Source organism: Dufourea novaeangliae, unplaced genomic scaffold (genome assembly GCF_001272555.1).
Source record: "Dufourea novaeangliae isolate 0120121106 unplaced genomic scaffold, ASM127255v1 scaffold72, whole genome shotgun sequence".
Lineage (NCBI taxonomy): Eukaryota > Metazoa > Arthropoda > Insecta > Hymenoptera > Halictidae > Dufourea > Dufourea novaeangliae.
The window spans coordinates 925,734-945,445 of record NW_015373947.1 but is presented as its reverse complement, the minus strand read 5'-3'; the positions used below and the strand labels follow the sequence as shown (position 1 = coordinate 945,445).

At 44.8% G+C, this 19,712-nt stretch overlaps 1 protein-coding gene across 1 annotated transcript in view; it reads left to right on the top strand.

Moving 5' to 3' along the window:
- LOC107186114 (polypyrimidine tract-binding protein 2) overlaps positions 1–19,712 on the top strand; it is a 224,829-nt gene that overhangs the window by 44,650 nt on the left and 160,467 nt on the right. The window lies entirely within an intron of this gene.

Below are 19,712 nucleotides of genomic sequence, written 5' to 3'. Positions count from 1 at the left end.
GGGGGGGGGCGGTTTGTACAAGAGGAAAAAGGGAAGATAGTAGGACGACGCGACAGGAAATCGACTTCCCTGCTCTCGTCCTGTTCGATATACACGATGGCCCCACGCGAATCGCGAAGTGTAGATGGCCGAGCGAGGTAACGCCGTTTTAATTAAACTTCGAGGAAAGTCGGTCGTCTGTTGCATTCGGTGGGCACTCTTCCGTCCCGCGTGGTTGGTTGTTTGACGATGGAACTGGGCTTCGTTGGGACAACAGGGCCGAGGAAACTGTTGTTTCATTTGGCTCGAGGAAGACCTCTGCCGCGAAAATTGCTTACCAAGGTTGACTTACGGAAGATACTTTGCGATTACATATTCTACGGATTGTCATCGGTTACAGCGAAAAATCACCTCTTATAAATTTATTATAATTTTTGGTGGGACGGATTGTTGGGTTTGCCTGTAAATCTTTCATCTCTGGAGTTTAACCCTTTGCGTTATGACATCGATTCAGACTCCTGGTGACGATATCATAATGGTTTCAACGAACAGACATATTATTCGTTTTCTTTGTGTCAAAGTGAAATACTAGATTGCTGATATTAATATTTAACTTTTAGAGTAAATTTACAATTGCGATAAGTAGACGAATTCTTTTTGTTTCCGGGGAATTATTGATGGTGAAGTAATTCTGAAGACTGGGGACATTAAGAATATCATAGGGCAAGGAGTTAAGGGGTAAATCTTCGACGACTGTTTGGAGACACCACGAAACATTAAATATTTCATAAACTAATGGCCACATGCGACTGAAACAAATATCATTGGCTTCAGAATTCCAAGATCTATCAGTATGCTAAACCTCATTAAAAAGTCAGCGTTGCAATTAGGGACTTCTCCTTGTCCGAGCAATCACCGAGGATTTACTGTACTTTCTTCTCTCCCTCATATTCTCTTGGTCATTTTCGCCATGGACTTCGTTCTTGTTTACGGAAATTACAGATGGATCATCTGTTGCTCGGAAATGTGGCGATTGAACCGCAGGTATTGTGTGGATTCAATTTGTACCTCGAGAGGTATCGAGGATTCCGTTCTGCTTAGCTTGAGACAATTCCAGTAACGAGCTTTTACCCAATCTCAGAACCGGCTAATGCTGAACCAACGTCTCTAGGTTATTAAAAGATTTTCAAAGCCTTCTGAATTTACTTGTTCAACTTCTGCTCCGATTTTGTGGATTCTCATAATTTTTATATTGTCGAACATTGGCAATTATTACGATTCTACGCTTTTCGGTCGGCGTCCTTTGAAATTTTCGTTTTGGTCCTAGTATTCGAGTCCGACACGTATTCCGAAGCTTACTTCCAGCGGAGGTGAATCAAAATGATGGTTCATGGAAGGGGGAGAGGGGGATTACACGTTTCACGATAACGTCATTAATCATTCTGTTTCGAATGTTCAGTGTGTAAATAGAGGATCATTTTGGAGCACACGGTATCTGTACGGATTATCTGCCGTGTATGTGAAAAGCTACGGCCACAGTTTGTAAACGTAAATGAAATATTGAGCTATTAGCCGGTGTCTCGTATACACGTGGCAGTTGAATATCGTTGAAATCAGTAATACGTGCCGGCTTGGTTCATCAAAGAATTATTGCCGATACTTTTTCGCCTTAATTTGCGGTTTTCAGTTTCTATCTATAATTTCGCGTTCTCCACACTTCTTTTTATAATACCTTTGACCCACGGTCCAATTCAGTAATGTTAATAGAGAGAGAAAAAAGGTGCTGGCCCGAAAAATTCGCGTCTTCTCTATAAACACGGTATTTATAGAAAGAGAAATCTTCGTATTTTACTTCTTAATAAATGTTTAATTCTTAGTATAAAAATCGAAATTTCGAAAAGGTGGTACAGTAATGCAAAAATGGACCGAGAATCACCTGTTTGCATTATCGCGGCCGATCATGCGTTGACTCGATCCCCTTTAATCCAGGCTGGCCGCGGAGGCTCGAGCATCGAGCTTTCCACTTGAGACTTTGATCTTCCTCCTTCCGCATGAAATTCTAAGCCGATAGAACCCGGGCCGAGCGCCGTCGACGCGAAACGGAATATTGATGGATGTATACTAATCGGCAGCCTGGGCAAAGATATTACGCGAATACGAAACAAAGGATTTCAAACTAATTAAAGCGATACCGTCTGGACTGCTATTGATCAGATCATTAATTGCATTCAGTGGGGAAGTCGATCATGTTCTAACGGAGCTTGGTTGCCTTTAACTCGATATATTACCTTTTAATCAATGGTGAATCATTGGTCCTGTATAGGTAACGTCATCACTAGATTGCGGATTTTATGCATTTATAGCCTATAGGGCTCTGTGAAATACAATATAAAATTGAACCTCCATCAGATCCACCGCGGTCTCTATTTTATTCTGAACCCAATAAGATACTTAACCGGAAAAATAAATTTCTACAATTCCTCCTGTTTTTATAAATTACTTTAGAAACTTTCATTTTGCATAAAAATCCGCAGTCCAGTCATGACTGAACAGTTCAGATCCATGGAACTATAACGCAAACTTCACAACATTTTCATTATTTTAGATACACGCACGATCGACTTAGATTCACATTAGAAATTAATTTAAAATCGATTGGAAGATTTGTAATTGTAACACCTCGTCTCTTATGGATCTTGGAAGCTACTTCGTTTTTAAACGATTCGTTTCCGTGGCGTCTGATCAAACGTCAACATCGACTACTTACTCGTGTTATCAGCTTTATCAGCGCCATTTATCTGAAGCAGCGTCGTTATTCTAATTCGTTCGCACGACCGGGAACCGTTCGTCGAGCGAAGTTTCTCTAGATTACTTCGGATCCGTCCGATCGCATGCCTCCCCCTTTGATTGAACGATCACAGTTGCCCGAAGGAGTCACGGAAGCGGGAAGCGTGTCAGGATTGATACTTTCGGCGCGAGAAGTGCCAGGATATCAAGCCGATATGATCCCACTGGAACTCGTCTACCCCCATAAAATTCTTCCACAGAAAAAAAAAAGAGATAGGATCCTCGTTGTTTAAAACATTTTTATTACCACTTTCTGTCCCCTCACAATTTTTCTCGTTCCTGTGTACTGGGTGGGGTTCATTTGGACGAATAACGAATTGTTGGCAATTTTACGTGTAAGAACGGAACAAAATTCTAGAATACATTTTTTTGTGGGAAATCTCATTTTCGAGAAAATTGGATTAGAGCTTGTGTCTGACCATATGTGCTTTTGACTACTTGTGACTGTTCTGCAGTACTTGCTCGAAGTAGAATCAACCAGCAGTGGTCAGCCAGTGGGATTGAGTACTCATACAGGGTGAGTCAATAAGAATTACTATCTAAAATAACTCGTTATTTATTGGTTGTATCAGATAATGTTTTAGCGAATTATGTAGAATTTTAAGGGCCGCATTGAATGGATACAATTTGATTTTGGTATATCTGAAAATAAAATAAAATATAAAAAATTTGAATTGTATCCGTCCGATGTGTCCCTTGAAATGCTACAAAATTCATTGAAACGTTTTTGGACACAATCAATGGGTAACGAGTTATTTTAGATAGCAGTTCTTATTGGTACACCCTGTACATGCTTCTAAAGAATCTAACTTGGATTTTTTTAAGAACGAAGGCTCCTACAGAAAAACTTCATCTCATATTTTTCCTTTATTTTTTACTCAAAAATAGATCCTCACGGCCACCCCCCACTGCAGCACTTCCATTTTTCCTCCGGCTTCCCTGATCGGAATACCGGCAACTTGTCCCTTTTACGACGTGCTATACTCGCGGAAGCGGTCGTCCGACAGAGTTTGCGCTGTAAACTCACGAAAAGCTTGGTACCAACGAAGCCATTCCTCCTGCATCGTATCCTAGAACGCTCGAATCTACACCTCCCCCCCCCTTTACCGCCCTGTCTCGTTGCTCTTATGGTGGCTCGTTTCCTCGCGGATAAGTACTAAAATCCACGAAGCCGCCGATCAGGGTCGTTCGAACTGGAAAAGAATTGATTACGTGTCGCCGGGTACATTTATCCGTTGGTCAATCCTGCTTACGCATTTTTGCCGCGAGTGCACCGCCATTTGTATACGTCGTATCGACCCTAGAATCCTTAAGATGCGTATTCATTTGTTGCGTATCCATTTGTTGCGTATCCATTTGTTGCGTATCCATTTGTTGCGTATCCATTTGTTGCGTATCCATTTGTTGCGTATCCATTTGTTGCGTATCCATTTGTTGCGTATCCATTTGTTGCGTATCCATTTGTTGCGTATCCATTTGTTGCGTATCCATTTGTTGCGTATCCATTTGTTGCGTATCCATTTGTTGCGTATCCATTTGTTGCGTATCCATTTGTTGCGTATCCATTTGTTGCGTAACCATTTGTTGCGTATCCATTTGTTGCGTATCCATTTGTTGCGTATCCTCGTATCGTATCACCGTTGCGTATCAACGTGGACAGTCAAGCGTTGCATCGTTACGTGTGGAAATGTATTGTATGATGATACGTAACAAGTGGATACGCACCTTTATGCTTCGCTTAAGTATCGTTCCTTTGGCGGAGATGCAACCGACTCTTCCTTATCACCATAGAAATCTCTTCATTATCAGGATAACTGTAATGTGATACATACTAGGTGTCTAAAATAAAGTAACGCACAACCATACGTTACCTGGGTCTGTTCAGACCCCTAGTTAACACTAACAACTATTATTGTATTCCAAGTCACCAGAAGAAATGGAATTTTACGGGTGAGCAGTATCCGGGTCAGAGTAGACCCAGTAATCATCGTTCAAGGGTTAAACGTTAATTTTCCTGAATAGAAACTGATTCGTATAATCGTATTTAAAATAATCCGATCAGAATATTAACAGGGTAAGAATAAAATTAACCGGTCGCTCGGGCACGCTCGAATGCCTATCCCCATGTCGGGGGGTGGCTGGTCCATACTTAGAATTTACACCGAATTCCCTGGCTGTTCCTTCGGCCGTGTTTCACCGCTATTATCGCGGCGAGATTTCACCCCCGGGCGCGCAACCAGACCAGAGGGCCGAGACAAAAGAACGGAAAGGCGCGTGTCGTTTTTCTCGGCCGCATTTCCCCCCCCCCCCCCTCCCATTCCCTCCCCCCTATCGAGAGAGACGCACAGACGTCCATTGCCCGCGTTTTCCGCTTAATACCCTGGCGCACCGTCAACCCCTTTGCATGAAATCCAACCCCCTTTTTTCCCCGCGTAACCGTCGTCCGTGTGCACACGTTCCCGTTTTGCCGGCTATTTTCCGTTCACCTTTTTCCCTCCTCCCTCTGGACTCTCGTGTCTGTCTACCGCGAACGAAGACGAGAATCCACGGTTTTGTGTCCGGTTCTACTCGTTTCTTGACGTATTTTTCCAGCTTTTCTTCTGCCGGGAATTCCATTATTCCTCTGATTCCGTTTCACCCGGGTCGCTTCATGGATTTCGTTCTCAAGGGCTTTGTCTCGAATCTTCCGTTTCACGGCGCTAGTCTGTTTGTAGATGAAAGTACCTTTGGAATCCTGGAGTTGTTCTTGAGAAACGTTTGGTTAACGCTGGTGTTAAATTTTGTTTTTTACAATTATTGGTGTTTTTTTCTATATATAAGCGCGCTGTGTCGAACTTTTTATGATTTAGTCAATGTTCTTAGTAAGGTTTGGGGCAGGCTCACAGTGGATGGCAGCAGGAGGCAAGGAGAGTGATGAGTTAGGCTGTAAATAGTGTCCACTGCTCCCTCTGTGGTCGCGTCGTTGGGTCCTCTGTGGTCGCGTCGTTTGGGGGGGGGGGACTGTGTCTTCTGGACAAGTGCTGACTTGAATTTTTGAAATTGTTTAAGGTTGAACCCTCGACTAGCTCTTTTCCCCACCTATGTCCTTGCTTAGTTTCATTTTTTTCAATTAGCAGCCTCTACCACTACGAAATAGCTAAGTCAGCCTTTACTTTAATTTCGTCGTATCTCGTCTTCCCATCGAGCACTGGTACTTTGCATTAATGGCTGCTACGTGTCCCCGAATATATATCAGATTTTTTTGGAAAACTTTCGGTTGCCATATTTAACACCTGATAAATATTGGTTAGTATCGTTATAACACTACCATTTTATGTAATTAATACCTTACTATTTCACTGAGCCCTTTGAAGATGAGATTATTAATCCACTGGTAAGGGGAAGGTATACGAAGATAGAGTTTCTTACGAATTGTGTTTCCACTGAGGAAAAATAAAATCAGGTTGAGAGAAAGTTTTAATGGAAAGCAGTCGCGGGGCCGGAATAATCGTCGAGATTTTGTTTCTCAATTTACTTCGAATATCGTCCAAAACAGAAGCTCGGGAATTCATGTTTATTTAATTAGGAAGTGCGAACAATAACGATCCGACGCAGGGACACTTGTTCCCCTATCCTCCACCCCGCCCGGTCCCTGTCGGTGAAATCAATTTCACAGCCATTACGAAAATCCAGTCGGTCCCCGGAGCTCTGTGAACTCGTTCGAGAAATTTAGACACCGCGAAAAATCGACGGGGCTCTCATGAATATTTCAAAGCTGCTCGTTACGCCTTTCTTCGAACTTCGCGTCGACGCTGCATCGTTATGGAAAGAAGCGCTTTCGAAACCTGTCTCATCCAAGGAAGTCAGTCTGGAAATCGAGACCAATTAGGCATGTTCTTTCACCTGGAAATAATACGCTGTACCATAATACAATGAATCCAAACCTAGGCAGTTCGAAGAGAGAACCTTAATCAATGTTTCGAAAAACTTTCTTCCCCCGAATGAATCATTAGAAGACAGCAGTCATTAGTTCAGTCTAAACTGGAACTATCTAGGCCAGAGGAGTACCTAGGTGAGAGGAAGTACTAGAGGAGTACTTAGACTGGGGCTACCTACACTGCTAGGCTAGGGCTACCTAGTCACAAATTCATGGTCTGACCGTACCTAGAGAAATAGCTAGGCTAGAGGAGTACTTAAACCGGGGATACCTGGGCTACTAGGCAGGGGCTGCCTAGTTATCAATTCTTGGTCTGACTGTACCTAAAGAAGTACCTAGGCTAGAGGAGTACTTAGACTGGGGCTACCTAGTTATCAATTCTTGGTCTGACTGTACCTAAAGAAGTACCTAGGCTAGAGGAGTACTTAGACTGGGGCTACCTAGTTATCAATTCTTGGTCTGACTGTACCTAAAGAAGTACCTAGGCTAGAGGAGTACTTAGACTGGGGCTACCTAGACTACTAGTTTAAGGCTACCTAGTCATCGATTTATGGTCGGACTGTACCTAGAGAAGAACCTAGGCTAGAGGAGTACTTAGACTGGGGCTACCTAGACTACTAGTTTAAGGCTACATAGTCATCGATTCATGATCTGACTGTACCTAGAGAAATAACTAGGTTAGAGGAGTACTTAAACCGGGGATACCTGGACTACTAGGCAGGGGCTGCCTAGTTATCAATTCTTGGTCTGACTGTACCTAAAGAAGTACCTAGGCTAGAGGAGTACTTAGACTGGGGATACCTAGACTACTAGTTTAGGGCTGTACCTAGAGAAGAACCTAGGCTAGAGGAGTACTTAGACTGGGGCTACCTAGACTACTAGTTTAAGGCTACCTAGTCATGGATTCATGGTCGGACTGTACCTAGAGAAGAACCTAGGCTAGAGGAGTACTTAGACTGGGGCTACCTAGACTACTAGGCTAGGGCTACCTAGTCACAAATTGATGATCTGACTGTACCTAGAAAAATAGCTAGGCTAGAGGAGTACTTAGACTGGGGCTACCTAAACTACTAGGCCAGGGCTACCTAGTTATCAATTCTTGGTCTGACTGTACCTAAAGAAGTACCTAGGCTAGAGAAGTACTTAGACTGGGGATACCTAGACTACTAGTTTAGGGCTGTACCTAAAGAAGTACCTAGGCTAGAGGAGTACTTAGACTGGGGCTACCTAGACTACTAGTTTAAGGCTACCTAGTCATCAACTCATGGTCGGACTGTACCTAGAGAAGAACCTAAGCTAGAGGAGTGCTTAGACTGGGGCTACCTAGACTACTAGTTTAAGGCTACCTAGTCATCAACTCATGGTCGGACTGTACCTAGAGAAGAACCTAAGCTAGAGGAGTGCTTAGACTGGGGCTACCTAGACTACTAGTTTAAGGCTACCTAGTCATCAATTCATGGTCGGACTGTACCTAGAGAAGAACCTAAGCTAGAGGAGTGCTTAGACTGGGGCTACCTAGACTACTAGTTTAATGCTACCTAGTCATCAATTCATGGTCGGACTGTACCTAGAGAAGAACCTAGGCTAGAGGAGTGCTTAGACTGGGACTACCTAGACTACTAGTTTAAGGCTACCTAGTCATCAATTCATGGTCTGACTGTACCTAGAGAAATAGTTAGGCTAGAGGAGTACTTAGACCGGGGATACCTAGGCTACAAGGCTAGGGCTACCGAGTCATCCGTTCATGGCCCTGTCCCGAAGCAACCCCAGCCCATCGTTACCGCGGCACAATGCATGATAATCCGATCTCCGGCGGAGGGAAACGCGATATTCCCGTTCCTGCGGGAACAAATCCACGTCGATAAGATTGAAAAACGGATTATTCGAAGGTCATTGGAGCAGCTCGTACGGGAGGCGCAAGCCACCCCCCGCCCCTCCGCCGGTAGCTGACTTGAAAAGGATCGACATCCGTCGCCGCGACAGTGTACCGAGAGAGGAGCCCATTCAGGTGACATACCTTTTGTGATTTTCTCATTACCGGAGTGGAGAGGCTCGGTTCTGGAAATCCGCGACCGTCTCTACCGTCCTCCCTCTCCTTCTCTGGGCTGGCTGCAGGAGCTCTCCTTTTCAGCTCCGTCGATGCTCTCCTCTTATTTCTTCCTTCCATCGCTGATTCGAACCCCTTTACACGCGGGCCCCGTAATACCGTATAGATTAGTTGGCCGACACCGGCATACTTACGTACAAGGAATTACGCCTTTCAGCGAAGGATATGACGTATTTCCTCGCGCAGGATCCTCTCCAACCCCGACTCGTGGGCTGGGGCTAACTCCCGTGATCACTTGCCTGCATCGAGAAATTATATTTCCTCGAGTTCGGTCCAATCGCCTTATATCATCCCTGGTCCCGCATCCCCTTTTGCGTGTCACTTCTTTTCAACCCCCTCCCCCAATTTGTGAAAGCATTGCGTCAAGCGATGACGACGTGTTAGCTACCCTTTGATGCCCGAGGAAACGCCCACGAGTCGATGGAGATACGGCGATTTCTCTAACGGTACCAGATCAGGCCAAATCTTTGATACACCCACAGACTTCGGTAGCTGTGTTATTTGAAGTAGTTGATCGCTCGGTGGATCACTTTGCCCACCGAGATTCTCTGTTTTCGACATTTTGCGAGGGCCCCCGATGAGTTATGATGATTGTATTGTAGCAGTTGATGCATGTATGGCTACCGAGGATAGGAAGATTAATGGAAAGATACGTTGGGATTCATTAGGTTGCTAATTAAGCGGGCTCGCAGTGCTAATGAAGATTTATTTTTCCGCGAAGTTGCAGCGTTTCGTCATATACCCTCCGTGACATGCGTGTTCTTATATTAATTAGGCTAGCGGTTCTTCACCGGTGTTGCGAGAGATTAATTAACATCCGTCTACGTATTCTGTAAGGCCTCGAGTAATACGTATACTTCCAATTACTTCATTTAATTCGCCTTATTTTCCGACAGTGTATTAAACAGATGCATTGCCTGAGAATTCATTTCTTGTTCTACTTCAGTGCAATGAATGATTGTGCAGCTGATCTTCGACAGAGCCATTTGAAATTGTCGGTAATGTCGATCCCCTTACCGACAGACTAGCCGTCGATCTAGTGACATTGACCCGTTCATCAAGTGATCTACCGTCACTGAACTCTATATTATACCTGGAACGATAACTGTAGGTATTAGGGGTCAATATTTCTCCACTGGTACCCGTTGATTTGACCAATTCACGGTGTTCAGTAAATCATCGATGATTGTTGAACATAAAATTATGTTCAACTTTCAAAACTCAAAAATTATATTCATAAACTAATGCCCATACGCGGCTGAATTCAACTCTGCTGCACCTCATTAAAAAGTCAACGTTACACCTGGGGACATCTTGTCAGAAACCTTCGAACACTCATCGTGGATCTCCTGTAGATTGAACAGTCCACCTATCCAGCTGAACCCGACCCCACCGCCCATTTGCTCCGCTCCGCGAATCGTTAGGTGGCCTTGTTGGCGCATTGTTGCCGTCACCGGGGTGGGTATTCAACCCTCCATTGTTAGCCCGAGAGCAAAGTAGACGCCGGTAGGAAGGAAGAAAAGTCGGCGTGGCGCTTTGTGCAAAGGGAAAACCGGGGAGGACCCAGGCGCCCCGGATGCTTCCGCGGTTGTTTACAGACCTGTCCGTCAACCGGCACCAATTAGTATTGTAACAGGCCCAGATGTTTCTATGACGTCGTGTATTCATCGTGCGTGCAAACAATGAGAGCGCCAAGCGAAAGAGAGTAGGGTCTCTCTCGATTGTATGAAAACGGTGGTGTTTCAACGCCAACGATCCAGCCCCCCATTTGGTGTACGTTCACCTCGTGGGAGACCGGTTGGATGTTCAAGGCACTGATGGATGAAACTGAACGATGCGTGATTCGGCGTTACTTTTCGTGTTCCCTTGCTGGCAGAAAGGTAATCCCGTTATCATTTTCTATGAGTACAAGTTCTGGAATTTGTTGAGACCTTTCATTCATCCATCTGCTAAGTCTTGTGACCCCCTAAAATTCTATAGGACTCTCGGCTTCTGGCATAATGGCATCATCAAGGGGAATTTGTTTTTCCCCCTGGAAAACGCTCTACTCCCTTTTAAATAAAGACTCCCGTAACCATTCCTCGCCCAGGCTTCAGGACGGTGTGTGTATCGATGCACACATCCCTAAACGACACACGCAGAGACGCATACCTTCCTGCAAACTATCACGAATATACCCGCTGTACACTTAAGGCGGCTGTACACTAATGCATGTACACTTAAGTTGGCCGCATACAGGCGGCAGTAACTACGGCTGCTTACAGAAGCTTCCGACAGTTTCTGCCCCTCCCCACAGCCCTACCACCCGCCTCTCTCACGGCATCATTATCATCCATTTGCTAATACAACAAGATAAATTACCCTTCCTCGTTCCAACGTTACCCTACCTGGCAAGTTTTCTGGTCGTGGTTGTTCGGAAACAGTCTCCCCACGCCACCCAGGCAACCGAGGATGAAACACGGTTTCTTTGGTCGAAGGGTGGGGGGCCAGCACTTCCGCCGGTTGCTTTTTGTCTTTCTTTTTCTCTTCAGACCAGGTAGCTTAAGTGCGTTACAGACACATTGGAACCTGTGACTCGCATGGGATCATTTTTTCTCTCCACTGATCGATATTTGAATGAAATCGCGAAGAAAATGTCTCTGTGCAGATCATTTCGCTTGATCAGTTGCCTTTGCTATCGGGGAATTACTGGGTTATTCTGGCCTAGCGCGTGAGTTCCATGCTCATCTTTCACAATTTTTTGCGGGGAATCAAAGTAAGTATAGTTCATAATGTTTGCTCTAATAACTTAATTGTTTATACATTTTTTTATCGCCAAAAAATAGGTGTGAGATGTCTGTGTGGAATATACGAAGATTGAGCGTTCATCCGGAACAAATGTTTGAAGAAAACTATTGTTCAGTAAGGATGTGGTTATTGTCTGAACCAAGATCTTTCATTAAAATTAATTTTTAATAAATAGGCGTCGTGTTAAATAGAGAAGTCCTTGTCTTCGCTTTAATTATAGAAGCAGAATTGAAAATATTTAATAATTTTTCTTCGGACAAAAGTGACGTCTTTTCTGAACATCCATGTAAAATTTCATTGAAATCGGACGCACCGTTACAAAGATATCACAGCAGCCAGTTGGAAGAACGCTCAATCTTCGTACCCTCATACAGACATGTTACACCTATTTTTTCGCGATAAAAAAAATGTATAAATATTGTTAAAAGTACAATTAACTTATTAAAAAAAATCTCGTGTACTACGTTTACTTCGATTGCCCAGAAAAAATTCTGAAAGATGGGCATGGAGCTCGCGCGCCAGACAAGAATATCCCCTTAATTCGGTCTACTTTAGGATTCATCCGGTCGATATTACGCAACCGCTCGAATTCGCCTCAGTCGGTAATTGTTTCCGTGGCGTGTGGACGACGATAGTATGCAAATGTTGCGATTCGGTGACTGCATAATGCAACCCCCCGGCACGTTTCCATTCTTGTTAATCATTTACAATTCCTGATGCCCCCCCCCCCCATCCTTGAGCTGTACGGATAAAGAGAAGTCGGGTACGCGTCTGGATTCGCCACAAAATTATAAATGGTTTTTATCGATTGAAACCCAGTTACCAATGCGAATCGACTTGATGCGCGAACGTGATTATCTAGCTACAGTATATCATCGATGAGTGTTCGAAGACCCCTCAGCATTGACAAAGAAGGGTCCCCAGGTGTAACTCTGACTTTTTAATGAGGTTTAGCACAGTGATAGAGCTTGGAATTGTTAAACCTGTGATTGTTGTTTCAGCCGCACATAGCCATTAGTTTATGAAATAATTTAACACTGGAACTACCAAACAAGTAAAATGACTTGTCAATACACTCTTACAACGAGGATTAAAATGTTATGACAATACATTTTCTCAGATCTTTTGCACCTTTTATTACGATATGAAAGTGACAAAATTAGTCAATTTCCAAATTTTTAAATTTTCAAAAGTTTTTGACGTTTATCCACCGATCGAAGCAAATATGTGTTTATCTTCGGTTGTTCTAGTGTTAATGTTCAGTGCCGAGGATCCTTCGAACACTTACCGAGGATTTACTGTATATCATTCTAACGACTGGAAATGTATTCTTTTCTTCTGTTTCTACATAATCGTGTTATAATATTTCCTGGTAACAACTGTAACTTTGTGTTACATTCATTTTTTATGGCACGTGAGTGCTGCCTGTTCATTCCAATTGTCATCCTTGACGTGTGTCTTTTCTTTGTAAATAAAAAATATCGGAGGACGATTTCTATCTCGCAACGGATGTTAAAACGTGTCCAGGCTAATGATGGAACGTGGAAAAACATGCGGCGATTGGTCGTATGTTCCGTGACCGCGATAAGTGAACTACTATTCCGCTACTTTTCTAGTCGACGCGAAACAAATTGATCGTTCCAGATCGATTGCCTGATCGCGAATCACGAAGTGAATTTTTACGTCACGTTGAACAGGGATCAATGTGTTATCGATTCAATTTCGAATGATGAATTGTGCAGTTTGATTTAGCCACTCAGAACCCCAGATAGCACATATCCCATTTATATCCGAATGTCCTACGTCCATTTTGGTCATCCCTAGGATGTTCGTAAGACTTGTATTTCGCATGTTCTAGGACTGTACGTTTCTTAAGTCTTACGAACGTCCGTAAGATTTAAATTTCGGATGGTTTCGTTTAGTAATTTTGGTCTCCCGACCTATATTTTCATTATAATTCATTGACCTAATTTCTACTATCTGCGGAAGTCGCAGGAAAGTTAATCTTTTATTTATTAAACAAAAACCAAGCTAACCTAGCTTCTATCACCATGCACAGAATAAAATCTCACCGTAATTTTAAACATTTGGGACCATAGCGTTTTTAAAAACTCTTTACTCGTTCCCAAAACATATGACTTTTTTGTGCTATTTGGGTAACTGGTACCTCTAACTCATAATTGCCTCCCTATAAACACGCATGAACAATTTCTATATAATCCCACAGGTAATTGTCCCTAATACATAGTGGGATGGACTTGTAATTAAACGTTGAAAAATCGAGCCCTCCCGCCTCTATAGACGCAACGTCCGACTGACGCGCTAATAGAGAGGTAATAGTGGAATTTCGATTTTCTAATTTTTTTCTTACGCGTAATACTATTATTCTGTCCTGTACGCGTAATAAAGACACCTGAAATCCCAACGAGACCTCGATCAAGGGAGATATTCGTGTGACCAAGTTCCCTGCCGCTGGCCTAGCACGTCACGAAAAATCATTATCAATCATTCGTACCTGTCGCTTGGCACGCAATTGATAACAATTGTTCCGGCCTGATGACGCACGAACTGTTTACGGGTGTCTTGAATATGCATGCGTTTATTGTCGAAGCACCTTCTGCCTTTGGTCATTTCTTTTCCATTCAAGCAGCAAATATTAAAATACAGCTTATCCCACCAAGGAATCTCTGGACGTTTTCGGAAAATTCTTCGTCACATTAAGTTCCAATTCATCGTCAAATTGATCACCGATCTCCATTTATATTAAGAATAAAAACACACACGCGCGCTCGGTTACCGTACTGTTTAAATAAAGTATGAGGCGCGCGGTGGAAAACAAACAGGGTCTATTGATTTCTCGCGTGAACAGGAGTAAAAATGAATAGGACGCCGGTTCAATTAAAATTTTCTCTCGTTGAAAGGAGGACATGCATGGGGCAGCAGGGACGGTAAAAAACGTGGAAAGAAATATACGTCGATGTGGATAACGGATTAAACAAATTTTCATTAAGTTTTAGATTTACTATACGAACGACCAGATGGTACATTATAATTATTGTGTAATAATATTAATATATTATACGTTATACTAGTGTAAGTCATGAACATATCTGTCGAGAAGAAGAACGTTAATTGGTTCCAGAATCAAGCGGAAGGGGATTAACGTCAATTCCCGATGAAACCGAGGCCAAACGGCTGGTTCGAAGATTTACGATACGATTTAAACAGCATCCCTCTGGTAATCCTCCCCCTTTGAAAGCGAAGCCACGGAAACTGAGCTCGACAAGCCACGTCCAATTTACGTGTGCGTTTTGAAGAGCTGTCACGCGCGACCTGCTTTCTAGGAAAATTTGCCTATTAACGCCGTTTCGCGGCCGGATATAATGTTAATATTTTACGTCGACTGTCCCCGTTCGCCGTGAACGACACGTGTTTGTCCCGCCGTATTTTCGAAAGGACATTTGTCATTTTTCTTTTTCATTCGACTATAGTGCAAGTGTAAAAGCAGATCGAAAACGATAAGAATGATGGAAGGCTGGTGGGCGGAGTGTGGGAATGAAAATAGGACCAAATTGTTAAACGCGAATTCTGTCGATGTAAACGTTACAACAGGCGCTTAAAACACGTTGAAACTGGCAGCGCTGTATTCCGGCTGCGGGAACGTATTTTCAAACGACTAAAGGGACACGTCGCCCCGGGGACACGAAATCGCACGTACGTACAATGTCAGATACGCCATTAGGGACATGCGTTTGCCTTCCAATTAATTCGTTTCCTGTCCCTGTTCAAACGAACCTTGTCTCGGAGGAAACCGCCAAGAATGCACTGTAAACTATTGAACTCCCTGCTCGGGGATATTTTCTGCGGTCCTCGTTCCTTAGGAAGTTAAAAATTATTTAAGACCGTATTCTCATGTGATTTTTCGAAAAAGTCCAGATTTTTAATTCTGTACGTATTTTAAATTAGAAATACCAAAAATAGCTTACACGATGTTCCGAAAAACTTAGTGTACATTGTGTGCGGTCCCGCAATCATTGGAACGTGAAACTCCTCGCGCATCTGTAAGTAGTCACAGTCGACGCATAGTCTGCCACCGGAAATTAATCGAAGGGAACGCGTTTACATCGACCAGAACGCTTATTCTGGAACTGAATGCAGTACGGTGCTGCAGTCAATAAATTTTCCAGATATATCTTCGGTCTATTTAAGCGGCGCCTTGACAAGGACGGAGGATGCGACAGCCGGTAAATAGGAGACACTTTCAATTATAAAATTGTATTCCAACAGCAGGTTGTAAATATAAATAATACTTTAGTACCGAGGCTAAGACTACCTAGACCCCAGGCCTATCTAGATTCCAAGGCTACCTACGCTTCAGGGCCACGTACGCTTCAGGGCCACCTAGGCGGTAGAGCTACCTAGACCCCAGGGCTACCTAGGCTTTAGGACTACCCATTTTGCCCATCTTACAGTCCAGAGCAAACTTTCTGTACCATACTGTCTACAACATCTGAAAGGCTAAGACTACCTAGACCCCAGGCCTATCTAGATTCCAAGGCTACCTACGCTTCAGGGCCACGTACGCTTCAGGGCCACCTAGGCGGTAGAGCTACCTAGACCCCAGGGCTACCTAGGCTTTAGGACTACCCATTTTGCCCATCTTACAGTCCAGAGCAAACTTTCTGTACCATACTGTCTACAACATCTGAAAGGCTAAGACTACCTAGACCCCAGGCCTATCTAGATTCCAAGGCTACCTACGCTTCAGGGCCACGTACGCTTCAGGGCCACCTAGGCGGTAGAGCTACCTAGACCCCAGGGCTACCTAGGCTTTAGGACTACCCATTTTGCCCATCTTACAGTCCAGAGCAAACTTTCTGTACCATACTGTCTACAACATCTGAAAGGCTAAGACTACCTAGACCCCAGGCCTATCTAGATTCCAAGGCTACCTACGCTTCAGGGCCACGTACGCTTCAGGGCCACCTAGGCGGTAGAGCTACCTAGACCCCAGGGCTACCTAGGCTTTAGGACTACCCATTTTGCCCATCTTACAGTCCAGAGCAAACTTTCTGTACCATACTGTCTACAACATCTGAAAGGCTAAGACTACCTAGACCCCAGGCCTATCTAGATTCCAAGGCTACCTACGCTTCAGGGCCACGTACGCTTCAGGGCCACCTAGGCGGTAGAGCTACCTAGACCCCAGGGCTACCTAGGCTTTAGGACTACCCATTTTGCCCATCTTACAGTCCAGAGCAAACTTTCTGTACCATACTGTCTACAACATCTGAAAGGCTAAGACTACCTAGACCCCAGGCCTATCTAGATTCCAAGGCTACCTACGCTTCAGGGCCACGTACGCTTCAGGGCCACCTAGGCGGTAGAGCTACCTAGACCCCAGGGCTACCTAGGCTTTAGGACTACCCATTTTGCCCATCTTACAGTCCAGAGCAAACTTTCTGTACCATACTGTCTACAACATCTGAAAGGCTAAGACTACCTAGACCCCAGGCCTATCTAGATTCCAAGGCTACCTACGCTTCAGGGCCACGTACGCTTCAGGGCCACCTAGGCGGTAGAGCTACCTAGACCCCAGGGCTACCTAGGCTTTAGGACTACCCATTTTGCCCATCTTACAGTCCAGAGCAAACTTTCTGTACCATACTGTCTACAACATCTGAAAGGCTAAGACTACCTAGACCCCAGGCCTATCTAGATTCCAAGGCTACCTACGCTTCAGGGCCACGTACGCTTCAGGGCCACCTAGGCGGTAGAGCTACCTAGACCCCAGGGCTACCTAGGCTTTAGGACTACCCATTTTGCCCATCTTACAGTCCAGAGCAAACTTTCTGTACCATACTGTCTACAACATCTGAAAGGCTAAGACTACCTAGACCCCAGGCCTATCTAGATTCCAAGGCTACCTACGCTTCAGGGCCACGTACGCTTCAGGGCCACCTAGGCGGTAGAGCTACCTAGACCCCAGGGCTACCTAGGCTTTAGGACTACCCATTTTGCCCATCTTACAGTCCAGAGCAAACTTTCTGTACCATACTGTCTACAACATCTGAAAGGCTAAGACTACCTAGACCCCAGGCCTATCTAGATTCCAAGGCTACCTACGCTTCAGGGCCACGTACGCTTCAGGGCCACCTAGGCGGTAGAGCTACCTAGACCCCAGGGCTACCTAGGCTTTAGGACTACCCATTTTGCCCATCTTACAGTCCAGAGCAAACTTTCTGTACCATACTGTCTACAACATCTGAAAGGCTAAGACTACCTAGACCCCAGGCCTATCTAGATTCCAAGGCTACCTACGCTTCAGGGCCACGTACGCTTCAGGGCCACCTAGGCGGTAGAGCTACCTAGACCCCAGGGCTACCTAGGCTTTAGGACTACCCATTTTGCCCATCTTACAGTCCAGAGCAAACTTTCTGTACCATACTGTCTACAACATCTGAAAGGCTAAGACTACCTAGACCCCAGGCCTATCTAGATTCCAAGGCTACCTACGCTCCAGGGCTACCTAGACTCTAGAGCAACCTAGACTCCAGAGCTATCTAGGCTCTAGGACTACTCATTTTTGCATGCTACAGTCCAGAGCAAACTTTCTGTACCAAACTGTTTACAACATCTGAGTGGCTAAGACTACCTAGACCCCAGGCCTATCTAGATTCCAAGGCTACCTACGCTTCAGGGCCACCTACGCTGTAGAGCTACCTAGACCCCAGGGCTACCTAGGCTCTAGGACTACCCATTTATTCCATCCTACAGTCCAGAGCAAACTTTTTGTACCAAACTGTCCACAACATCTGAGTGGCTAAGACTACCTAGGCTTCCAGGCCTACCTAGGCTCCAGAGCTACCTAGAACTCAGGGCTACCTAGGCTTTAGGACTACCCATTTTTCCATCCTACAGTCCAGAGCAAACTTTCTGTACCAAACTGTCTACAACATCTGAAAGGCTAAGACTACCTAGACCCCAGGCCTATCTAGATTCCAAGGCTACCTACGCTTCAGGGCCACCTAGGCTGTAGAGCTACCTAGACCCCAGGGCTACCTAGGCTTTAGGACTACCCATTTTTCCCATCTTACAGTCCAGAGCAAACTTTCTGTAACCAAACTGTCTACAAAATCTGAGTGGCTAAGACTACCTAGGCTTCGAGGCCTACCTAGGCTCCAGGGCTACCTAGACTCCAGGGCTACCTAGGCTCTAGGACTACCCATTTTTCCATCCTACAGTCCAGAGCAAACTTTCTGTACCAAACTGTCTACAACATCTGAAAGGCTAAGACTACCTAGACCCCAGGCCTATCTAGATTCCAAGGCTACCTACGCTTCATGGCCACCTAGGCTGTAGAGCTACCTAGACCCCAGGCCTATCTAGATTCCAAGGCTACCTACGCTTCAGGGCCACCTAGGCTGTAGAGCTACCTAGACCCCAGGGCTACCTAGGCTTTAGGACTACCCATTTATTCCATCCTACAGTCCAGAGCAAACTTTCTGTACCAAACTGTCTACAACATCTGAGTGGCTAAGACTACCTAGGCTTCCAGGCCTACCTAGGCTCCAGAGCTACCTAGAACTCAGGGCTACCTAGGCTCTAGGACTACCCATTTTTCCATCCTACAGTCCAGAGCAAACTTTCTGTACCAAACTGTCTACAACATCTGAAAGGCTAAGACTACCTAGACCCCAGGCCTATCTAGATTCCAAGGCTACCTACGCTTCAGGGCCACCTAGGCTGTAGAGCTACCTAGACCCCAGGGCTACCTAGGCTTTAGGACTACCCATTTATTCCATCCTACAGTCCAGAGCAAACTTTCTGTACCAAACTGTCTACAACATCTGAGTGGCTAAGACTACCTAGGCTTCCAGGCCTACCTAGGCTCCAGAGCTACCTAGAACTCAGGGCTACCTAGGCTCTAGGACTACCCATTTTTCCATCCTACAGTCCAGAGCAAACTTTCTGTACCAAACTGTCTACAACATCTGAAAGGCTAAGACTACCTAGACCCCAGGCCTATCTAGATTCCAAGGCTACCTACGCTTCAGGGCCACCTACGCTGTAGAG